Here is a 21,482-nt window from a genome sequence, read left to right on the forward strand (position 1 = left end):
ACATATGAAAGCATAGAATAAGATCTTTAACAATCAATATATTGTATTCACTGAAATGTCAGTATTTATTTTCTGCTTCCCATTTTGGTAACTTTATAATCCTCTCTGTGGATTATGTATTAAATTTAATCGCTAAAGAGTGTTAGGTGGAATTAAAGTTGGCACAGTGTTTGTGGTTACACAGATCTAGAATAAAACCCCAACTTTTCAATATCTGTCTGACCAAGGAGGACAAGTGCTTAACCTCTTGGAGACCATGTATTTTTCATGTTTTAAATAAAGATGAGTATGCTATCTTACAGGATGGGTGTAAGAATTATTCATAATGTATGCAAAGCCTCTAGCATAAAGTATATATTCAAAAACATAGCTATTATTATCACTGTACATCAGAATTACCTGTGGGGTATTTTTAAAATTCAGACCCACATCTAGGAAGTCATAGTGTCTGGGGATGTGGTTCATTACCAAGACTGCAGATATTTACAAATAGCAACAGAGACATTCTTATTCATATTAGATTAAAGGCAGCTATGTAAATGTTTTTTGTTTGTTTGTTTGTTTTTGCTTTGTCCATATCCTTTGCAAGCTTCATTCTTTGCAAAAGCTTCACGTTTTTTTTTTCCCCACTGGCAAGTCAGATTGACATAATTTTTTTGGTGGCTACATTGTGTTAGGAAACTTCATAGGCTTGATTTCAGAAAATCTTCAAAACAATTCAAATAGATCTGCAATCTTCTGTTACAGATAATTAGACTGAGCTTCAGTGAGGTGAAATTACTTTTCCAAGGTGACACAAGTAGTAAGTACAAAGGTGAAATTTGAACTCAGATCTTTAATACCCAAAGTCCAATTCTCTTTTAATACCTAGCTCAAATATCTCCACCTTTTAACTTCATTTACCATGTATATTTCTGGTTTCTACTTTCAGCTGTCATAGCATATTTTACCTATCTTTATTCTGGCACTTTTCACTCTAATCTGTACTTTCCTGCTTATATACCTTTCTAACACATTAAGTGTGGGGTACTAGAGGAAGGGACTCTGTTATTTATTGTTCTGTAACCACACTGTATATGCTCATTTAAAAACAATAATTGAATTGTTAAATGAACTGTACTTGGCATAATTCCCTATTTTTTTCCCATGAAGAATGCATTTGATAAGGATTCAGGGGTACAGTGCCAAACCGTCAACTCTGCAACTCAGATTCTCACAAGCAGAAAGAGATGTCATCAAAAATAACCAAATAATCAGGTAGAAAGAATGTTTTAAAATATATCTACATGATTGGATTCAGTCCGAGGGAAGTTCAGAATTTCTTCATGAAGAAATATTTTTTTCTTTACATCAGGTTATAATGCATAGGCCAAGAGTTTCAGCTGAGAGAATTCAACATTTACTGACAGTAAGAATGGAATAGTATGATGTTTGGTAGAATGTTTTCTATCTATAAATATTAAAGGGTTTTTTTTTTTTTTTTTCTGTTTGTTTGTTTAATTTATTTATGTATTTATTTATTCTCTCATAGTATTAAAAATAAGTTTCTTTTTGAATAAAATCATTTTGTCCAACAGTTAACAAACTTACTGAAAAGTTGCAAGTACTGTGAAACTATTTTTGAACCATTTGATAATAGGCTGCCCACATGATATCTCAAATACTTTAACATATTTGCCTACAAATAAGAACTTTTTCTTACATCACCTCAATTTAGCTTTCAAATCATGAACTTAACAACAAATCCTTACTACCATTTAGTCCTCAGAATTTATTCAAGTTTTGCCAGCTGTTCTGATAATGTCCTTTATAAACAAAGGGTTTGATTCCAACCATGCATTGCATTTTACTTATTTATGTTTGTTTGTTTGTTTGTTTTTTGGTCTTTTGGTTTCCCTTTTCAGTTTTGCCTTGGCTTTCTGGAAACTTCATACCTTTGAAGATTACATGTCAATTATTTTGTAGACTGGCTCCAATGTATTTGGCTTCCTCATGGTTAGATTCAGCTTAGGCTACCTGTGCAGGAGTATCTCACCTTGGTCAGGGGTCCCCCAGTCAAAGCAAGGCTGGATCTATGGGTAAAGATGCCCAGACCTGAATGGGGCACACTAAGCCCAAGATGCACACATTTATTGACACTTGGCTTCTCTAAACTTTTCTAGACTTTGGGACTCAGGGATTTCTCCTAAGCTACCCATCAACCAACATAGCTCTGCTGTCCTTTCAGACCACCTTAGTAAACAGCTCCACCCATGGTCTCCACCCTGACTGAGAACTGAAATTGGTGTACTGCATTAGTGAGGGTTCCCCAGAGAAACATAAAAATAGGATGTGTGTATATATACATATAAAGAAGGAGAGCTATTTTACAGAATTGGTTCATACGATTGTGGAGACTTGGCAAGTCCAAAATCTGATGGAGGAGGATGGTGGGATCAACTTTGCAGATGAAGTCTGAAAGCCATCTGCTGGCAGAATTCCCTCTGTTTGGGAAAGTTCAACCTTTTGTTTTATTCCTGTTTTCAACTGATTGGATAAGACTTCCACTTACATTTTCAAACATAATCTGTTTACTCCAAGTCTAATGATTTAAATGTAAATCTCTTTCAACAACAGTCTCCCAGAGACAATCAAAATAACATTTGACCAGACATCTAGGCACTATGGCTCAGTCAAATTGACACATAAAATTAAGCAGTTATCTACTCAACCGATAGACTAAAACTATCTTATACCAGATGTCCTGAGACCCATTCTTTTCTCTAGTGAATCTTTCTGTCCAGTGTCACCACTGAAATATAAATACAGCCAGAGGCTATTAGAACTAGAAGTGCACTGAGAAGTTATGCTGTTACTCATTTCTGTTGGTTCCCTTCCTGGGGAGCTTCCTGGGTGAAATATGAAACTGGATCCCATACATAGAGGGAAAGGAGAGATAAAAAAGAGAGACAGGCAACTGCAGATTGGTAGAGTACAAGTTGAATTAGCAAGGGAAATTACATACGACGCTGGTCTTGCATGGCTGCAAGACAAGTAGATCTTGACACCCACTGGCCAAAATCTTAAAAGGGTTCAGTCATATATTCAGTCCAGATGGTCTCAACTACACCTATGTTCTTGGAACAGGTCCCACTGTGGGAATAGTGGGAAGAACGTAATGTATTCCAAGGACAGGGGAGGGGGGAGAAGCCTCCGATTGCCTGGGTTCAGGTTGCCAATCACTTGGCAGTCATATCCTCGCCATGACCTCCTCCAACAATTTCACGGATGCAGATGAGGACCAGAAAATGGTCATGGTGTGCTCAGTGTAACACAGCATGTTCAAGACACAATAAAGTATCCTCACTTAAGATATTCTTATGTCTATAATTTTGTAAATATCCCCCTTGACACCAAAAACAATAAATGTTCTTGTTAGCACCTAGAGACATACATCTTGATGGCACACACAAGAGTTAAAGTTTTTTTAAAAGTTTATGTTCTACATTAAAAATGTGTGTAAAATTTGCATTTTCTACTATAAAATATCTGTACATTTTGAAATCTAAATGTCTGAAAATAAAAATTTCTCCAAAATTCAGAAGAAAATCTATAATATAATAAGAACCTGACTTGCTGCAAAGACTTTCTCTATAAAGCATAACCCACTGCTTTTGCCAACATCCTGATTCTCCAGTCTGCTTTCCACTGTCAGACATAGTCATAGAAATGCTCCCTTCCACAGAAGAAGAATTTCCACAGTCACCCATTCAGGTAGGGTCTGCAACAGAATTTTAACGTAATGAATCTGCCCTGGAGCTTTCAGACCAGGGTCCACACAGTTAGTGATGGGTCCAGCCAGGTGGCACCAGCTACCTGTACTCAGTGGAGACCCAGTCAGGAAAGCAAAGCAGAAACAGAGCAAAATAAATTATTTGAGCTTGATAACCAAAAAGCATAAAAGGTTATGCCCAAATGCCATCTGAGTCAATCTCTGGAAATCTAAGGAAAATCCTTTCTGTTTTCCCAAAGCCATATGCCTGCAGACACCCAGCTTTAGATATCTATATAGCTTATTGAGAATATCAAAATTCAGGATGAAGTTGTGGCAACCATTCAAGGAAAAACTCACACTAACTTTGCAAGAGGAAGAGGAAAAAGAACAGGTGGATGAGAAAGGAGTGAAAGGTGAGGGTATCAAATTGATCCTGATGTAGACTGTAAATGGAAGGAAGGCCCACAGCGATGTAACTGAAGGCTGTGAGACGATGAGCGATATAAACACCTGGAACTGTGGATTCTTTTTGGAGTCTCCAATGAGTAACTGCCATCTCGAAAGAGTAAGTTGCAGTGTTTCTAAGAGTTTCTGAAGTTGTGACTGCTTGAGTAAAAACAACACAGGGATTAATCACTTTCTATGTCCTCATTGACCACAACATTTTAAGCATAAAGATATCCAAATGAATGGTAAATGAGCAATTGGATCAAATGGTCCTCTTGTGATGGATGTGCTATAGGTAAGAATTAGGACACCTGCTTAGGAAAGGTAGAAGTGGCAGCACTTGCAACTGAACATCAGACATTTGATTACATCTCTAATTTAATTGAGGCAATTGATTTCTAAAAATCATGCAGATAAATTAAACGCGTGCTTCTAGTAGAATTCCGTCCATTCAAGCATCCTTAGGCTGCAACAAAATTGGTTTATTGAATAATTCTTTAAATGCAGTTATATTTTGCATTTAAATGTACTGTTAGGAGCCTATTCACTATAACACACAGTCTTTAATTATTGTGTTCTTAAAACGATATTCGAACCATTTAATGGTTTTATAGAGCCTTCTTGCAAAGGAGCATACAGAGGAAAATCACAATAAAATGAATGAGGAAAATTTTGTTTTCCTTAACTAAGCATGCTTTGAAGAACTAAAAGAATATTTGCAAATGATCCACCAAGACACATCTATATTTCTTCAAAATATGTGACAAAACATGAAGTTTTAATTTCATGTAATTTCCTAATAATGGATCAAATACTCAGCATCACACATATTGTATTTAGTCTTTGTGCTTTGAATAAAGTGCTGGAATAATGTCTTTTTAGGGCAATTACAAATAAAGTAATTCATGTAATTATTCTGTAATAATGTAATTGTTGTCATGTAGACTACAGACCATAAAAATGCATTCAGTAATTGTAGGGTTATTTATGGCCTGAGAATTGTCTGGCAATTATCCTAGAGGTAATAGTAGAATGAAATTCATAGCTTAATTGTTACTTGATTTTAAAATGTAAAATGTGGGTATCTTTTTCATTGTAGACCTAAGCACCTAAGCACATAATTGCATCATGTGTTCTCTATAGAAGGGAAAATTGGGCACAATCTGACAGAGAGACATATTCTCCTATTTAATTTTAAGTACTTGAAAAATTAGCTATTTTAAAATTATTTATGTCAGTGAATCTCAATTTCCACATTTTTAAAATTCCAAAGTTTGGTTTAGATAGCTATGCAATGCTCTTCTCTGTGATAACTTAAGTCTCGTGTGTGTGTGCACACTTGGTAGAACCTCCTTTGTGCTCTAAAAGCATCATTATCTAGGAAGCTGGCATAATGTTTGATAAAATTATTTATAAGAATTTAGCACATGTGATATACTTCATCTCTTGTACCAATGTGAAAACTTACTTTCTGAGAGTAAGGTATACTCAGTCCTTTTGGAAGACTTAACTGAGAAGAGCAGTTGACAGTCACAGTTTATATTCATCTGGGATAAAGATGGAGATAGAGAAACCTTCCCCTCCCTACCCCCATCACTCTCAACCTCACCATCTCTGCCCACCTTGAATCTATCAGGTCCAGTCTCACTCTGATCTTTTTTACCGGGTACAGTCATCGAAACAACATCCAGAATCCCAGAGCACTACTCAGTCACACATTCTAGTCATTTAAGGCTCCCCATGTCCTTATTCAGCCCCCTTTCTCACCCCTGTCAAAAACTGGACCATTTCTCAGAACACTTGTAAGTTAGTTAGGTAGGTTTTTGATTAATTGGTTCATTGAATTTTGAGGGAAAGAAATCACCTCTGTTTTCAACCTATTTTCAGAAAATTCTTTAGTTTTTGCTTAAAAAGAAAGGTGGCATTTCCCTGAGGACACCGATTTCCTTGTCAAGTTCCCAAACCCTGGCTGTTTCTATCTCCTTCATCCCTACCACCTCTCATCCTGTGAAGTATCTTCCACAGGGCTGTTAACAGACTACTTCTCCCCCTTTCTCTGCCCATCCACTAGCTTGAACCCTGATATCAGAAGATTTGACATGCCCTACACTTCATCGTTGCTGGTTTCTACCAACTCTAGGATAGTTTACTTCATTTCTCAACAGTCTATTTACTGACAGTGAACCACTGTCACTCCTAACGAAACAACTCATGTCTTAGTTCTTGATTTACACATATGTGTAAATATTTCCACTTTCCTCTAACAACCCTGACTTCCACTCTACACAAGCCAGCCATTTCAAAGTATGATACCTTAAATGTAAAGAAATATATCCTTTTATGACAACTCCTCTGAACAATGATTTTAAGTAAATACTAAATACATTTCAGCAGCATATTCTTACGTTGCATTAAATCAATAATTTACAAAGCACAAGACCATGCTATCTTCTTCAAATATTTAGAAGAGTGATGGCAGATACCTAACAACACATCTGGAACAGGCTCACAATATGTGAATGCTAAAGTAGAACTTTCTTCACTTTTTTGTAGATATTCTTTATCAAGTTAAAAAAGTTTCTCTCAATTTCTGTCTTGAATGGGTATTGGATTTTGTCAAACGCTTTTTTGCATCTATTGATATAATGGCATGGTTTTTATTTTTCAGTCTGTTGATGTGATGGATTACATCAATTAATTTTCAAATGTTGAACCAGCCTTGCATTCCCAAGATAAGTCTCACTTGGCCATGGTATGTAATTCTTTCTATACTTTTTTGAATTCGACTTGCTAATATCTGTCAAAGATTATATTTATAAGAGATAATTCTTGTTTTCCTTTCTTGTAATATAATCTGGCTTTGGTATTGGAATAATGCTGGTCTCATAAAATAAGTTTTGAAGTATTTCCGCTGTTTCTACTTTCTGGAAGAGACTGTAGAGAATTACTTTTAGAGAACTGCTTGTAGAGAATTTTTGTGTTAAATGTGTAGCAGAATTCACCTGTTAAAATGTAGTCCTTCGACTTTTTTTGTTGATATGATATTAGAAATTGATTTAATATTTTCATAGATATAAACTTAGTCCAATTATTTTTTGTGTGATTTCTGGTAGTTTACATATAAGAAATAGGTTCATTTCATATGTTATCAAATTTGTGTAGAGTTGATTATAATGTTCCTTTATTATTCTTTTAATATACATGGTTTAAGTAGCGATGACCCCCCCCCCCTTACACTTCTTCTTTTTTTTTCCCTTGGTAAACCTGTCAATTTAATTGATGTTTTCAAAGAAACAGTTTTTGGTTTCATTAATTTTTCTATTTTTAATTACATTATCTGTTCTAATTTTTCTCCTGATTTATTTAAGTTAACCTCAGTTCTTTTCCTCTAGGTTCCAAAGGCAGATGCTTATGATATTGAATAGATTGTTCTTCCTTTTTAATATGTGTAATTTAATCACATAAAATTTCCTCTATACCCTTTCTCTGTACACCAAACATTTTAATAAGTTACGTTTCACTTTCACTTAGTTAAAACATCCTAATTTTTCTTTTGAATTCTTCTTTAACCCATTTTTATTTATAAATATGTTGTTTCATCTCCATATATATTGGGATTTTTCAGCTATTTTTCAATTATTGATATATAATTTAATTCTGTTTTAGCTTAAAATATGCTTTATATTTTTGTTCTTTTTAAACTGTCTTATTTTAATGTGTTGTTTTGGGCCAGAAGTTAAACTATCATCATGAATGTTCCATGTGAGCCTGAGAAGATTGTGTATGATGTTGTTACTTGATGGACTATTATAAAATGTTGTATCATCAAGTTGATTGATAGTGCTGTGCAGCTCGACTATATCATTACTGATTTTCTGCCTAAGTGTACTCATTACTGAAAAAGCTATAATAGTGGATTTGTCTATTTCTGTTTGTGGCTCCATCAGTTTTTGCCTCATCTATTTTGATGCCCTGTTTTTTCATAGATACACGTTAAAAATTGAGATGTCTGCTTGAGAGATTTACTCCTTTAACATTACATGTAATTCCCCCTCCTTATTTGATATCTTTCCTTGTACTGGAGTCTGCTCTGTTTGAAATTAATATGGTTACTCCACTTTCTTTTGATTGGTGTTAGCCGGGTATATCTTTCTCCCTGTCTTTACTTCTAACCTGTCTCTGTATTTATATTTAAAGTAGGTTTCTTGTAGACAACATATACTTGGGTCTTTTTTTTTCCACTCTGAAAACTTTCATGTGTTTTTTTTTAATTGACATATGTAGACCATTCATATTTAAAGTGATTGTGATATAGTTGGAGTAATATCTTCCACAATTTTAACTGTTTGCTTTTTGTTGCATTTATACTTTGTTTTTTTCTTAATTGACAATTTTACATAATTATATTTTTTCTACTCTTTTAGCATATAAATTATAATTGTTGGTTTTTTGTTAAACTCTCGGTTGCCCGAGAGTTTGCAATATACATTTACAACTTATCTAATTCTACTTTCATATGAGGCTGCACCATTTCACATGAAATGCAGGTACTTTTATGCAGTTTTCCTATTTCCCCTCTTTCATCTCTAAATTATTTTCATCATTTCACCCATCCATATGCTATAATCACACATGTTACTATTATTATTATAAACCAAATGTACTCATTGGATCAATTAAAGATTAAAAAAATACATTTAATACTTAAGACTTTTCCTTTTTTATGTAGATCGGAGTCGTGACTATCATTTTCCTTCTCCATGAAGATCTTCTTTTAATATATCTTGCAGAGAATATCTACTGGTTATGAATGCCTTCTGTTGTAAGGGTAGGGATCTGAGGAAGTTTCTATTTCTCTTTTATTTTAGATGGATATAAAGTTCTAGTTTGAAGTTTTCTTTCCTTTATCACTTTAAATATTTCACTCCACTGTCTTCTTCCTTGCATAATTTCTGACAAGAAGTCTGCTGTAGTTTTTCAATCCTTGTTTGTGTATCGGTAAATTTTGTGTGTTTTTTTTTTTTTTTCCTTCTACACCTTTTTGTGAGATCTAGTGTTTCTCGAAAACACAAATGTTTCTTGATTTTTCTACAGTTTCAAGATAACATGACTAGTGGTAGTTTTTGTTTGTTTGCTTCTTTCCTGTATTTATGATGCTCTGTGTTCTCTGAGATTCCTAGTTCAGTGGTTTGGTGTCTACCATTATTATTATTAGTAGTAGTAGTAGTATTAGTATTAGTATTAGTATTTAGTTCTCTGCCATTATTTTTTCAAATATTGCTTTCAGTTCTATTCTCTCATTCTTTTCCTTTTAAATTTCATTTATACATGTTACATGTTTTGAAATTTTCACACAGTTCTTGTATATCCTGTTTGCTTTTCTTTTCATTCTCATTTATTTTTGCTTTGTACTTCATTTTTGAAAGTTTTTGTTGACATATCTTCAAGTTTACTGATTGTTTCTTCAGCCATGTTCACTCTGGTAATGGGTTTGCAAATCCATTTTTCATTTGTTACAGTGTTTTTGAATCCTAGCATTTCTTTTTAGCTTTCACATCTGTCTGCTTATATTACCCATCTGTTCCTGCTTATTGTCTAAAGTGCTTCCATTAAAGCACTTAATATATTACTCAAACTTATTTTAAATTGATTGTCTAAAAATTCCAAATCTGTACCATATCTGAGTCTGTTTCTGATGTTTACTTTGCCTCTTCAGATTTTTTCCCCTTTTTTTTTACACTGCTTGGTGGAAGGTTGAACATAATGCATCAGGCAATAAGATCTGAGATGAATAATCCTCTAGACTGAGATTTTATGTTAATTTGGCTGTGGATTTGGTTGTATTTTATTATTATTTTTATTAGTGTAGTGGTAGATGTTAAGGGTTTCAAATTTCTCAAATGTCTTTGTTTTACTCTCCCATGCTTTTTGGGGGATTTTCCTAAGAACTCTTTCTTAAATTGAGTCTACACTCTGTTAGTCTTTCAGCTGTAATGCACTGCTATTATACTGAAGCCCTGTTGATGTCGTGGTGAGGAGCAGGAAAAGGGAAAGATATCATACTCTGATGATTAAATCTCAGTCTTTTCATGGGCCTGTATTCATAGGCTATGACTTTCAAAGTGTTTGTTTGTTTTTGTTTGTTTGTTTATTTTTCTCCCTCCCCTTTAGGTTATAGGATTGTTAGAAGAGGTTACTTTGGATAATTACCCTTGAGCCTATGTGAGAGAAGGCTCTGGTAACGCCTTCTCTTCTGGAGAGTACATGTTTTTTAGGAGAACACACTTGGCATATTTCACATGGTTACTCCTTCATGCCCTTTGCTAAAAACATAGGGTGACCCTTCTCGTCCTTCCCTATAAGAACATGGGGTCCTAGAAATAAAAACTATAAAAGTGTATAGGCTTTCCTAGGACTGCGTGTTCTCAGGATTTTTTCTCTCTCAAACTAGTCCACCATTATCAAATTACCACTTAGATGTTCCTGCCAGCTTATACCTCCAGCAGCTTCTGCTCTAGTTAATCTGATCTCTGCTGGAGATTTAAAACCAAGCTCAATATCATTTCCATTACGTCTGGCTTCAGGAGTTTCAGAAAAGTCATTAATTTTAATAAGCAGGGAGAGAAACAACATCAGGGAACTAATCAAGTGACACTATGAACATATTACTTAGTCACAGTGAGTAGTGTAAGAGCTCTGATGTGTCCTTCTTGGAGCTGGCTATTTACATTCACACACACACACACACACACACACACACACACAGTAGCATACAACTATTAAAATAATGACACTTAAAATCAATCAAGAAAGATGGGTTTATAAAGATGTCATCATAAAACCAGTATGACTGCTAGTTTCCCTTTTTTGTGCCTTGCCTACTATCTTATTTGGATGGCTTGCCCATTAAGTAAAGGCTATATGTCACCTGTCACCTAGAAGATAGTTAATAATTGGAGAAAGCAAAACTGCCTGAAACTGAGTAAAATTGTTCTTATTGTATAGATTTTATCTAAATGCCTCATGTACTTATTTTTAAAGGCACATGTGCATATATTTGCTGCCACCAAATAAGTATCGCTTCGGTGTCCTTGCTTGAATCAGTGGGTCACAACCATAAATAATTACATCCACCCAGGGGGCACTGGCAACGTCTAGTGACAATTTTGGTTGTCATAATTGGGAGGTTACTGCTGGCAATTAGTGCACCGTGGTTTAAGATGCTGCTAAACCTTCCACAATGTACAGAACAGTCACATAAGACAAAGAATCATTCAACCAAATATGTTATTAGAGCCTCATGTTAGAATCTCTGACCTGGTTTAATGCATTTTCTCTGTCAAAAGGTCTTTCCCACTCCTTCCTTTACTGTCTTTGTTTTCCTAATGAAATAACTTCCCACTGAGTCTCAGTGTACATACATCTCAGTGTATATCCATTTAGCACATTATCCTTTCTGAGATTATTTTTTATTTCCAAAGACATCTTCCAGAAAACTGATCCAAAAGAATAAATCTAACAGTAGAATTTCTATATTCTGAGTCCTGGCTCATGGTACAGTATAGTTCCTTTGCCTAAAGATATGGTTGGTGATTGGGAGGAAATATTTATGGTAGTTCATAGAGCCTCTCAAACCGCACTTTGGTGGTTTAAGTTTTAGTTTATATGGACATAAATTCGATTCTTCACTTTAAAAGATGTGAGCCCTAATGAAAACTGTCGGTCACTTATGCCGTAGTGAGCACTGAAAATTTCACTTTCCTTCAAATTTCTATATTCCCACCAATTATGAATGTAGACTGATGGGGTTAATTAATTTGAATCAGGCCAAAAATGGGGCTATAATCCTTCCATTTGATTTATACACGTTACAGGTCTTATTTGTTGCATAGAATTTCATTTAAAGAAATGCACATGTGTTTCCTCAACAGCCAAAAGAGATTCATGAGATATCCAATATCACTTTTTGAGGATTTTCTTCCATCTATGAGTTGCACAAAAATATAGTATTTTGTATAAATGGAAATAAAAATAAGACCAGATCCTTAAGTAAATGGGCTATTGTGTATCATTTATTCCCAGAGGCTAACAAAATAGCATTTACTGGATAATATACAAATGATTTGGACTGAATGGATAAATATATGAGTGCTGTATTGAAATATATAGAAATAGCATAAAATAAATATTTTCTTCTCTGCCAAATCATTATTTTGATATTTTGGCAATATTTTGTTGAGGGTATGAATTACTTCTCTATGGTTTTTACGGGTTATTCAATCAGTGCTTCTGGAAGCACATTCCACAAGAAATATGTACTTCCACAAGCAGTATGGAAAGCTGAAAATAATTTTGTTTTTTTTTTGTTCCATTCTTATGATGGGAATAACCTAGGTATTCTGCACAATCATAGCTTATATTGAGTCTGTCAGAGAGCTGATATTACAAGGCAACCAGGTGAACTGAATTCTACATTGTTTTGCCTACGGTAGAGTACAAGAGGATACGGTATGAACAAGGACATCCGATAAGAAGAAAACAATGAAAATTGTAATGAATTATTTTAAGGGTGAGTCAGGTGATTGTGACAGGTTAGACTACCAGGTTGCCCTAGAAGCAAGCCTTCACTGAGTGGTCAGGGGAAAAGCTGAGAAGGCCATAAATCTGGGAGCGCCCCTTGGTGACGCAGACATAGATAGAGCAATAAGCTGTCACTGGCGGACTGGTACAAACCCCAGACCCTTACCTCATATAAACCAAAAGCTTTCTACTGCAAAGGAGAGATTAGGGCCCTCCCCACCACTGGTCCAGGGGAATGGTTGGTCACTCCTAGTAAACAAGGGCAGAAAAAAAGAAAAGAAAAAGACCGGCGCAAAATAGGAGATAAATAGCAAGATAGTAGGTTTATAAGTAAATCTATTGATAATTACATTAAATATAAGTCTGCTAGTAAATATTCCAGTTAAACAATAGAGATTGTCACATTGGATTAAAAAAAACCAAGATTCAAATATACACTGTATAAAAATATCTACTTTAGAGTGTACATTTAAAAAAAGCTGAACTTAGAGAAACAGGGAGTAGAAAAGTGGTTACGGGGTGTTGGGGTGGGGGTGAGAGGGGGAAATGGAGGGATGTTGGCAAAGGGTGCAAACTTCCATTTATACCATTAACAAGCTCTGTCGATTTAATGTACAACATGGTGATTATAGTTAATAGCACTGTACCATACACATGAACGTTGCTAAGAGATCTTCAATGTTCTCACCATGAACAAGAAGTGGTAATTAGGTGAGGTGACGGAGGTGTTGGCTAATGCTATGTGGTAGCATTTTGCAACATATAAGCGTATCCAATCAACACGTACACCTTAAACTTACATGCTGTTATAGCCAATTATATCTCAATAAAGCTGGGAAAAAAGTAAACAGTAAAATAAATAAGTCTACTTTAAGTATATAAAACAAAGATAGATTAATAGTAAACTTATGAAATATGTTAGGCCATGCAAAGACAAATCTACAAGATCCTGATTGGCTACATAAATATCAGGCAAAGTAGACTTTAAAACAAGTTATACTACCAGGAATAAAGATTTTATAAAATGTTACAAGAGTCAATTCACCAAGACAACATAACAATCCTAAATATGTAAGAACATACTCAAAAAAAGTCAAAATATATAAAGTAGAACTGATAGAATTGAAAAAAAAATTGTAATAGCATGAAAACTTAGGAATAATATTCACAGAATATATGTATACATGTGGACTACCAAGTACTGCTGAAAAAAATTGAAGACGACTTAATAGAAAGGTATACGATGCCCATGAGTTGAGACACTCAATAATAAGATTTCAATATTCCCTAAATACTGCATAAGATTTAAATATTCCCATATATATACATATATGCATATACATATGCACATATATATATATATTAATGAAATCTCATAAAATTTCCAACAGAATTTTGATAGTATTGGACACACCAATTAACCTTTTTTAATGGAAATAAAGGTGTGTTGAAAAGTTAAAAAAAAATGAAATAGAAGAATAAAGCTGAAGGTCTCAGACCACCTGGTTACAGAACAGACTATAAAACTGAAGTTATTAAAACATACTATTGGCTTAAGGACATGTAGATTAATAGATTATCCAGAAATCTACCCACTTTGTACGTTAAATTCATTTTTGACAAAGGTACTCAGACACAAATGTAATCTAGGTGAGAAAGAATAGTATTTTCAACAAATTAAGCTAGAAATTTTGGAAATAGACATGAAAGAAAACGTGGACTGTGAACCCTATCTTTTACCATATACTAAACTTTACCGACATTTTTTCACAAAATATAAAAGGTAAAGGGGAGGGGTGATTGTAGAAAAAATAAAAGTTAAAACTATGAAATGTCTAATAGGAACCATCAAAGAAAATCTGTCTGACCTCAACTTAGGAAAAATTTTCTTTGTTAAAACTCAAGGAAGCAAAGAACATAAAAGAAGAAAATGATAAATTTGACTTTCTCAAAATGAAAAGAAAAAAAGCTTTGTACTTCATAAAGCTTCTTTTAATAAAATAAAAGGAAAAGCTACCAACTGTCAGAAATTATTTTTATAACATATATCAGTATATGGAATTATATTCTAAATATATACAGGATACTTATAATTCAATAATTTAAAGTGCTCTAATAGAAAAAAAAAAAAAAAAACAGATTCAAATAAACACTTCACCAAAGAAGACATGAATGGCAATGAGATATGGGAAAATCCTCCAATTCCTTAGTCTTTAAGGAAATATGAACTAAAAGCACAATGAATACCATTTCAAACCAATTACATTGGCAAAATACTAAAAAAGAAAAATGATAAGTACTAATGAGATATGGACCAAGCAGAACCTTGATACCAGAACATTGCTGGTGTGAAGGCAAAATGTTATCGCCAGATCGGAAAACGTTTCAGTTTCTCATAAACCCAAAAATGCTTTTGCCATTTTATCCAGCAATTCCACTCCCTGCTTTTCACTCACAATGTAAACCTAGGCTCATAAAGACTTTCAGGTGAATATCCACAGTATTCCTTTCCTCCTTAAACCCCAAATTGAAACTCAATTGTCCTTCACATGGTGAATGGTTAAATTTTGGCATATTCATTTAAGGGACTACTAGTCCACAATAAAAAGAAAAGAAATACTGATACATGCAATAACATGGATGAATCCCAAAAGGTGAAGAGTGAGAAGCAGACACAAAAGGCTTCCTATTATATGATTTCATTGATATATTCTCAAAAAGGCAAATGTACGAAGATTAAAAACAGGTCAATGATGGTGATGGGCTCTGGCTGGAAAGATGGGTACAAAGGGATTTTTTTACCTGATGGAAATGTTCTGTGTCTTAAGTGTAGTGCGCACTTTTCTGTACGTATTTGCCAAAAGTCTTTGAATCATTCACTTAAAAGGTTCAACTTTATTTTGTGTAAATGATGACTTGAAATACACGAATGATTTGCTCTAATTGTAAAAGAACTGCTTTTATCCATCCTATACTTTTTGAACAGAGTAATAGTTTCTAGTGTGAAAAAGTTACATTTAGGTCAATATTAGTAAATACCTCACCAGTATCATCTATTATAAGACACTACTAAACATGGAAGAAATTAAATATAAGGCCACAAATCTATATTGCTTTTGATGAGTGCCATTGATGTCACTTTTAGGCCCAACGAATCTATAGTTCGATTATTCTCCATTAAACCATTCTTTCATTAAATTGAAAACATATCCGTGCTCGCTTCCACAGCACATATACTAAAAGTGGCACGATGCAGAGGAGATTAGCATGGCCCCAGTGTAACAATGACATACAAATTGGTGAAGCATTCCATAAATAAAATAAACAACTAAAGTCCTTATTTAATTAACTTACTGAAGTTCCTTTACTTGCAGAAAACACCATAAAATAAATCTGAAAATCTTTTGTAGTGCACTTTCTAAAGTATGTTATTATAGTATCATAAACAGAAGATTGGTTGGATACTGTGTTATAATTTCTTATAATGTTCTTATCTATACATTAATTAAATTTAAATAAGGGCATTCTGTAAGCATAACTTGTGTTTTGTAAAATAAAAAGAATAGCTGAGTTTTTTTAATTTCAATTTGACTTAGAAATTGTACTGTAGGTTTACAAATAATATCTTTTACTCAGCCATTTTCAAAGCCTAATGGCAATTTTACTGAAAGCAAAGATAATTTATTTCACATTTTATGGCAGTCACTCAGGAAGATGATCATAAAAAATGAAGCCTCGTACAGATATAAAAATAGTTATTTTTCATCTGGCATAATTTAGGATTCTAGTTGTTGACCCTCTCTGTGTGTCAATGTAAATATGTATACGAGTATACCTCCCACACTGTTTTTCAGTTAAATGTGTTATTTTGTTTGTGTGATTTGATTCATATATCTCTTCATTTAATTTTACTTTCCCTCCAGATTATGAGAATTTATTAAACAAAACACAGAAAATGTGTCTTATCTCCATTTTTCAACTCCAAGACAAAATAGGTAATTATTATGTATAAATTGAGGGATTATTTTGAGTTACATATGAAAATGCAAAACTACTCCAGAAAAGTTTTAAACCATGCAGAAAGCTAATAATGAGTCATTATGGTGTAGTTAGGAAAGAAAAATTATTTCCTGCTTTTGTAAAAGCAGGTAACTAAAAAATACTAATCCTCAACCTCATTCTCTAAAATTCTTCCAATTACGCATACCTCACCAACTGGGTACAGGATGAGATGCCATGCTTTGTGGAAGATACCGAGCACAAGGCCTGGAATGTTTCTTATTGAACGTGTAGGAGCTGATTTGTGCCTCATGGGAAACTGAGTAGAGACCTGGAGTTTCCTCTAATTTTGTAAATCAATTCTAATTATTACATGTGCTAGTCCTAGGCCAGTTTGGACCAGTTCACGCAGATATAATATACATTATGGAGTCCAACTCTTGTTTTATATCATAACCTTGGCCACCGCTGTAAGGATCCTTTGCTGCGTGGTGGCTCTACACCTGACTGACAAAATGAATAATCAAATTGGCTTTCTTAATATTAGTCATGGATTAAGCACTGGTTTTAAATGGCTGAACTGGTGCTCAATCTGGTGCGAATCCTAAACATAGTTTAAAAAAAAACAACTTTAGGGAGGGCCCCACATCACCAATGAGTAGGCCAGCCTCCAACAAGGCTGGGACATTTTCCATAATCCTAACTCTTAGCTTCTGCCCCAGCAATTTACCAATGTGCTGTTTCCTAGTTCTCACCCGCTGATACCTCAGCCCAGAGGTCAGTGCACAAGGCAGGTCCTGGGCAATGGGGTGGGATTGGTCTCTGCTCCTTCCAGGAGCCCCCTTGTTGACTGAGATGGCCTTACTGCCAGGCTGGCATAATCTGGTTCAGCAGAGACTGCGGTCCACTGCAGCCCTCCCTGTGGCACATGGGGGTGCTGGGCCTGAAAATGCTATGGGACATTCTGTGGGACTGCTGTCACCAGGTGGTCTAAGCAGGTAGATGCTGGTGATGGAGATTCCTGAGCTAGTGTACCAGGTCTGCGAGTGCTGCACATCCAAGCTCCTTCTCTTCTACCAGAACTCCAAGACTGTATAGGGTCAGGCTTGTATGCCAACTGCCCGGCCTTGTAGTTGCCCGAGCTAATTAGGAAAGCCTGTGGCAAAGAACCTCTGGTCCTCAGTTTACTTTGATCATTCCAAAGCCAGATTCTGTAAACTTTCTAGCTGGGTGTCATGCAGGGACTCAGTTCCCGCTCCCCTCACAAGAACGCAGGATATGGTGAGGCCAAAAAGGAACACCCACGGAGCCACGGATAGGGAGTTATACCACTATATTCTTGCTGGTGGCTGCGTTGGAGTCACAGGAAGCAGGAGCCACACGATCCGTAATCCACTGTCAGCTTCTCTGCCAACCTACCCCACTTGCTAGCCGGAATCCTCTGTCCACTTTTCCACAAACCAACCTACCCCCCAATGCAGCCACGGCAGTTATATCAGTGGCCAATGTCTAATCGGTAACAGTTGATGGCCAACTAGTCACAGTTCATGGCCATCTCCTACCCGAGCCAGCACCTTTCCACGTGAGGCCGAGAGCCTGGAAACTGCTCTTTGGGACTCTGTCCCCCACATTGGGTTACTTGACATAGTGATGTACTGTCTCAGTTTAAGCAAACAGCATTGAGAAATGAAATCATTATGAAGTGTTTGTGGGTTACATTAGACCTGTTTGCTACATGTACAACATTTTGCCTCCAATTTACAATTTAAAATAATAAAATGACTTTTTATGGCTTGCCTATTTGAAGCCTGAAGGAACCATTACTTAATGACAGTTCCAAAAATCAAGAGGCAGCCCCCAATCTCACGTTCTTGGTTTCTACAAAGGAAAACTAACATAATCTGTCCACCCACTTGAAGAGTCAAATGAGTTCAACAACAATCAAGATAACTAATCTCACAAGCAACAGATGGTGTTGTGTCCCTTACAACAAACTCAGTATCAGTTTAAAACCTCAGCACACCTGGCCTGCATCACGCTGCCATCTGTATACACGTACCGTACCCTGTGCACCTGCTATTTAATTTAAATACATTGTCATACTTCTGTGAGACAAATTATTTTCCTTAGTGTTATACAAGCAGGTCGTTTTTATTAATTCGAGACTCACTGAATCTTACCACTGGAGTTAATAATGCAAACGGTTTCAAAGTCATGCTCAAGGCTATAAAGCTTGTGTCTTGATCTTAACAGATGGAGACTCAGCTTCTCTTGAGACTTTTGTAGTGTCACTGTGTTCTCTGCCCTGTACACCAGCCTACCTTCCATTTGGGGGCCTTTCTACGTAGGTATCATCTTTCATTACCTTTGTAAAGTGCTTCCCACACAGATGTATACAAGAGAAATTATTTTCTTACTAAAAGTTTATGATCCCAGGCAATGCTCCAGACATTTATGATAGTAGTAGCTCCACTATACAGAATGTTGAGGCAAATTAACATGTAAATTATTGGGAAATTCATTCTAAGTCACTACTGGGTAAATCTGTGATAACCATGTGATCTTTTATGTGATAAAATAAATATGGGTACAGTTTTCTAGGTTGATTACAACTGAGAATAGGATTCCATTTATTAGGAAAAGCCTATATTTCAGCATGGGCTCAATTATTCTGGGAATTATTTGGAATTTTATTACACATGACTCTAGACATTATGTTGATTAAGGGTAAGAATTAAATTTAAATTCTCTATTAAGCAATAATGCTTACAAGCAGTCTCAATAAGGACTTTTAACAAAATTAATTGAGTTCTCTCTAAAGTGTCATATGACTGAATATCTTCATCTGATTGAACATTACACTCAAGTCAGCATTTATTTAACACCCATAAATACTAGTGACTATATTCAGAAATATAATATATACAGTCCGAAATGTTCATGGAGAAAAATATTTAGAGAGACTAATATTCAAACAACTAATTATATTATATTAACCAAACACTAACAAAGCACATGATTAAGAGGAGGATGTGGATTATTTTGAAGTGGTTCAACAATCACTAAAAAGAATAAATAAAATTTCTTCTCTAAGAGAGTAAAACTTAAATAGTCTCATCAAAAAAAAAAGAATTTCTCATCGTAAGAATCTGGCTACAACCCTTCTTTTGACATTATGAAATTTATCTTTTCAAATAAGAATCTTGCTAAATCTTGAAAAAAATGTGAATACACTGACGATGTGTTTGCTTTGTTAGAAAAAAAAAAAATATATATATATATGCTCACTTTGGAACATTAAGCTGTTTTCAAAAAGATACATAATGTATCATTCTGATTGTACTTCCTAAGGTTGTTTTTATCCACTTAGCCTAAGCATTTTTCTGAGGGACTGGGTAGTACCCTGTAACCTCCAAATATCAATAAGTAAGTAGAGAGGCAATTTCTGGAATAGATTCCAGGAAAATAGTGACTCATTAGCATTTTTTTCCTTTCCCTCCCAACTCTAACTCAGCCAATTGCCCTGAAGTAAGCAGTTTCTGAGCCCTGTAGGTACCTGAGTAGGAAAAGTTTCTTCTCTAAGGGTATCCAATAGGACACAGACAGTGCAATGCTCTTTTGTCCAGTGCAGAGACTAGAGGCCACTTTAAGAGAACCGTAGTGTAAAGACAAAGCATATGTCTATGTCTGTGTCTATGTATCCATATCACCTATATCTATATATCTATCTATATCTATATCTATTTCTAGCTCCTAGAGGGCCTGGCCAACAGAAGTATAAGAACCACGTTGATCCTGTGCAGGTTTGCTTGATCTGCCTCGTCTCCAAGGAGCCAAAAGTGCCTGAGTCTTCCTACTCATGAGGCTGGGAAAGTGAAGAGCACTGATGCCTCAAGGAGAATGTACACCCTATTGGTTGACAGACTGCCAGCCATCTTTTTCTTGCACCATTTGGAGAACTGCCATTACTCATTTCAATAAGATTAGGGCTCCAGTGGGCAGAAAAAGAAAAGTAACACCGCACATAAGGAGTCTTACAGCCAAATATAAAAACTCAAGGATAAAGAGGAAATTATTTAAACTCAAGTTGGGGGGGGAAATTATGTTAAAGTGGCAAAGATCAGAGTTGTATTGGATTTTTCATTTGCAGTGCCAAGTTTCCCCAAAAAATAAGATCTAGCCAGACCATCAGCTCTAATGTGTCTTTTGGAGCAAAAATTAATATAAGACCCGGTATCATATCATATCATATCATATCATATCAGATCCAATATTATATTATATTATATTATATTATATTATATTATATTATATTATATTATATTATATTATACCCGGTCTTATATTATATTAAAGTAAGACTGGGTCTTACATTACTTTTTGCTCTAAAAGACGCTTAGAGCTGATGGTCCGGCTAGGTCTTATTTTCGGGGAAATACGGTACCAGAAATTAAAAGGTAGCAGAATAACAACAACAGAAAATGACTGTGATACAAAAATGTTACCCGCAACAAAGCTGTCAATATCTTACAAAGAAAAACGAATATTTCTAGATATTCATGATTTTATCACACATGATTTAAGGGAGATACTTGAGTGAGGGCTCTAATCAACAAATGTGTATATTAATCTCTAAAATGAGGAAAAATTAAAAAACACTGTATAATGAAATGTGTAAAATATATAACTATACTAGTTTACA

At 35.0% G+C, this 21,482-nt stretch overlaps 1 protein-coding gene and 1 non-coding gene across 2 annotated transcripts in view; one reads left to right on the forward strand and one right to left on the reverse strand.

Moving 5' to 3' along the window:
- The window catches only part of LOC141571503 (lysocardiolipin acyltransferase 1-like), an 822,971-nt gene that overhangs the window by 473,943 nt on the left and 327,546 nt on the right, over positions 1–21,482 (reverse strand). The window lies entirely within an intron of this gene.
- On the forward strand, positions 15,994–16,100 carry LOC141571947 (U6 spliceosomal RNA). Its single transcript, XR_012496987.1, has one exon. It is a non-coding gene; the product is annotated as a U6 spliceosomal RNA (small nuclear RNA).

Source organism: Rhinolophus sinicus, linkage group LG05 (genome assembly GCF_036562045.2).
Source record: "Rhinolophus sinicus isolate RSC01 linkage group LG05, ASM3656204v1, whole genome shotgun sequence".
In the NCBI taxonomy this organism is placed as follows: Eukaryota; Metazoa; Chordata; class Mammalia; order Chiroptera; family Rhinolophidae; genus Rhinolophus; species Rhinolophus sinicus.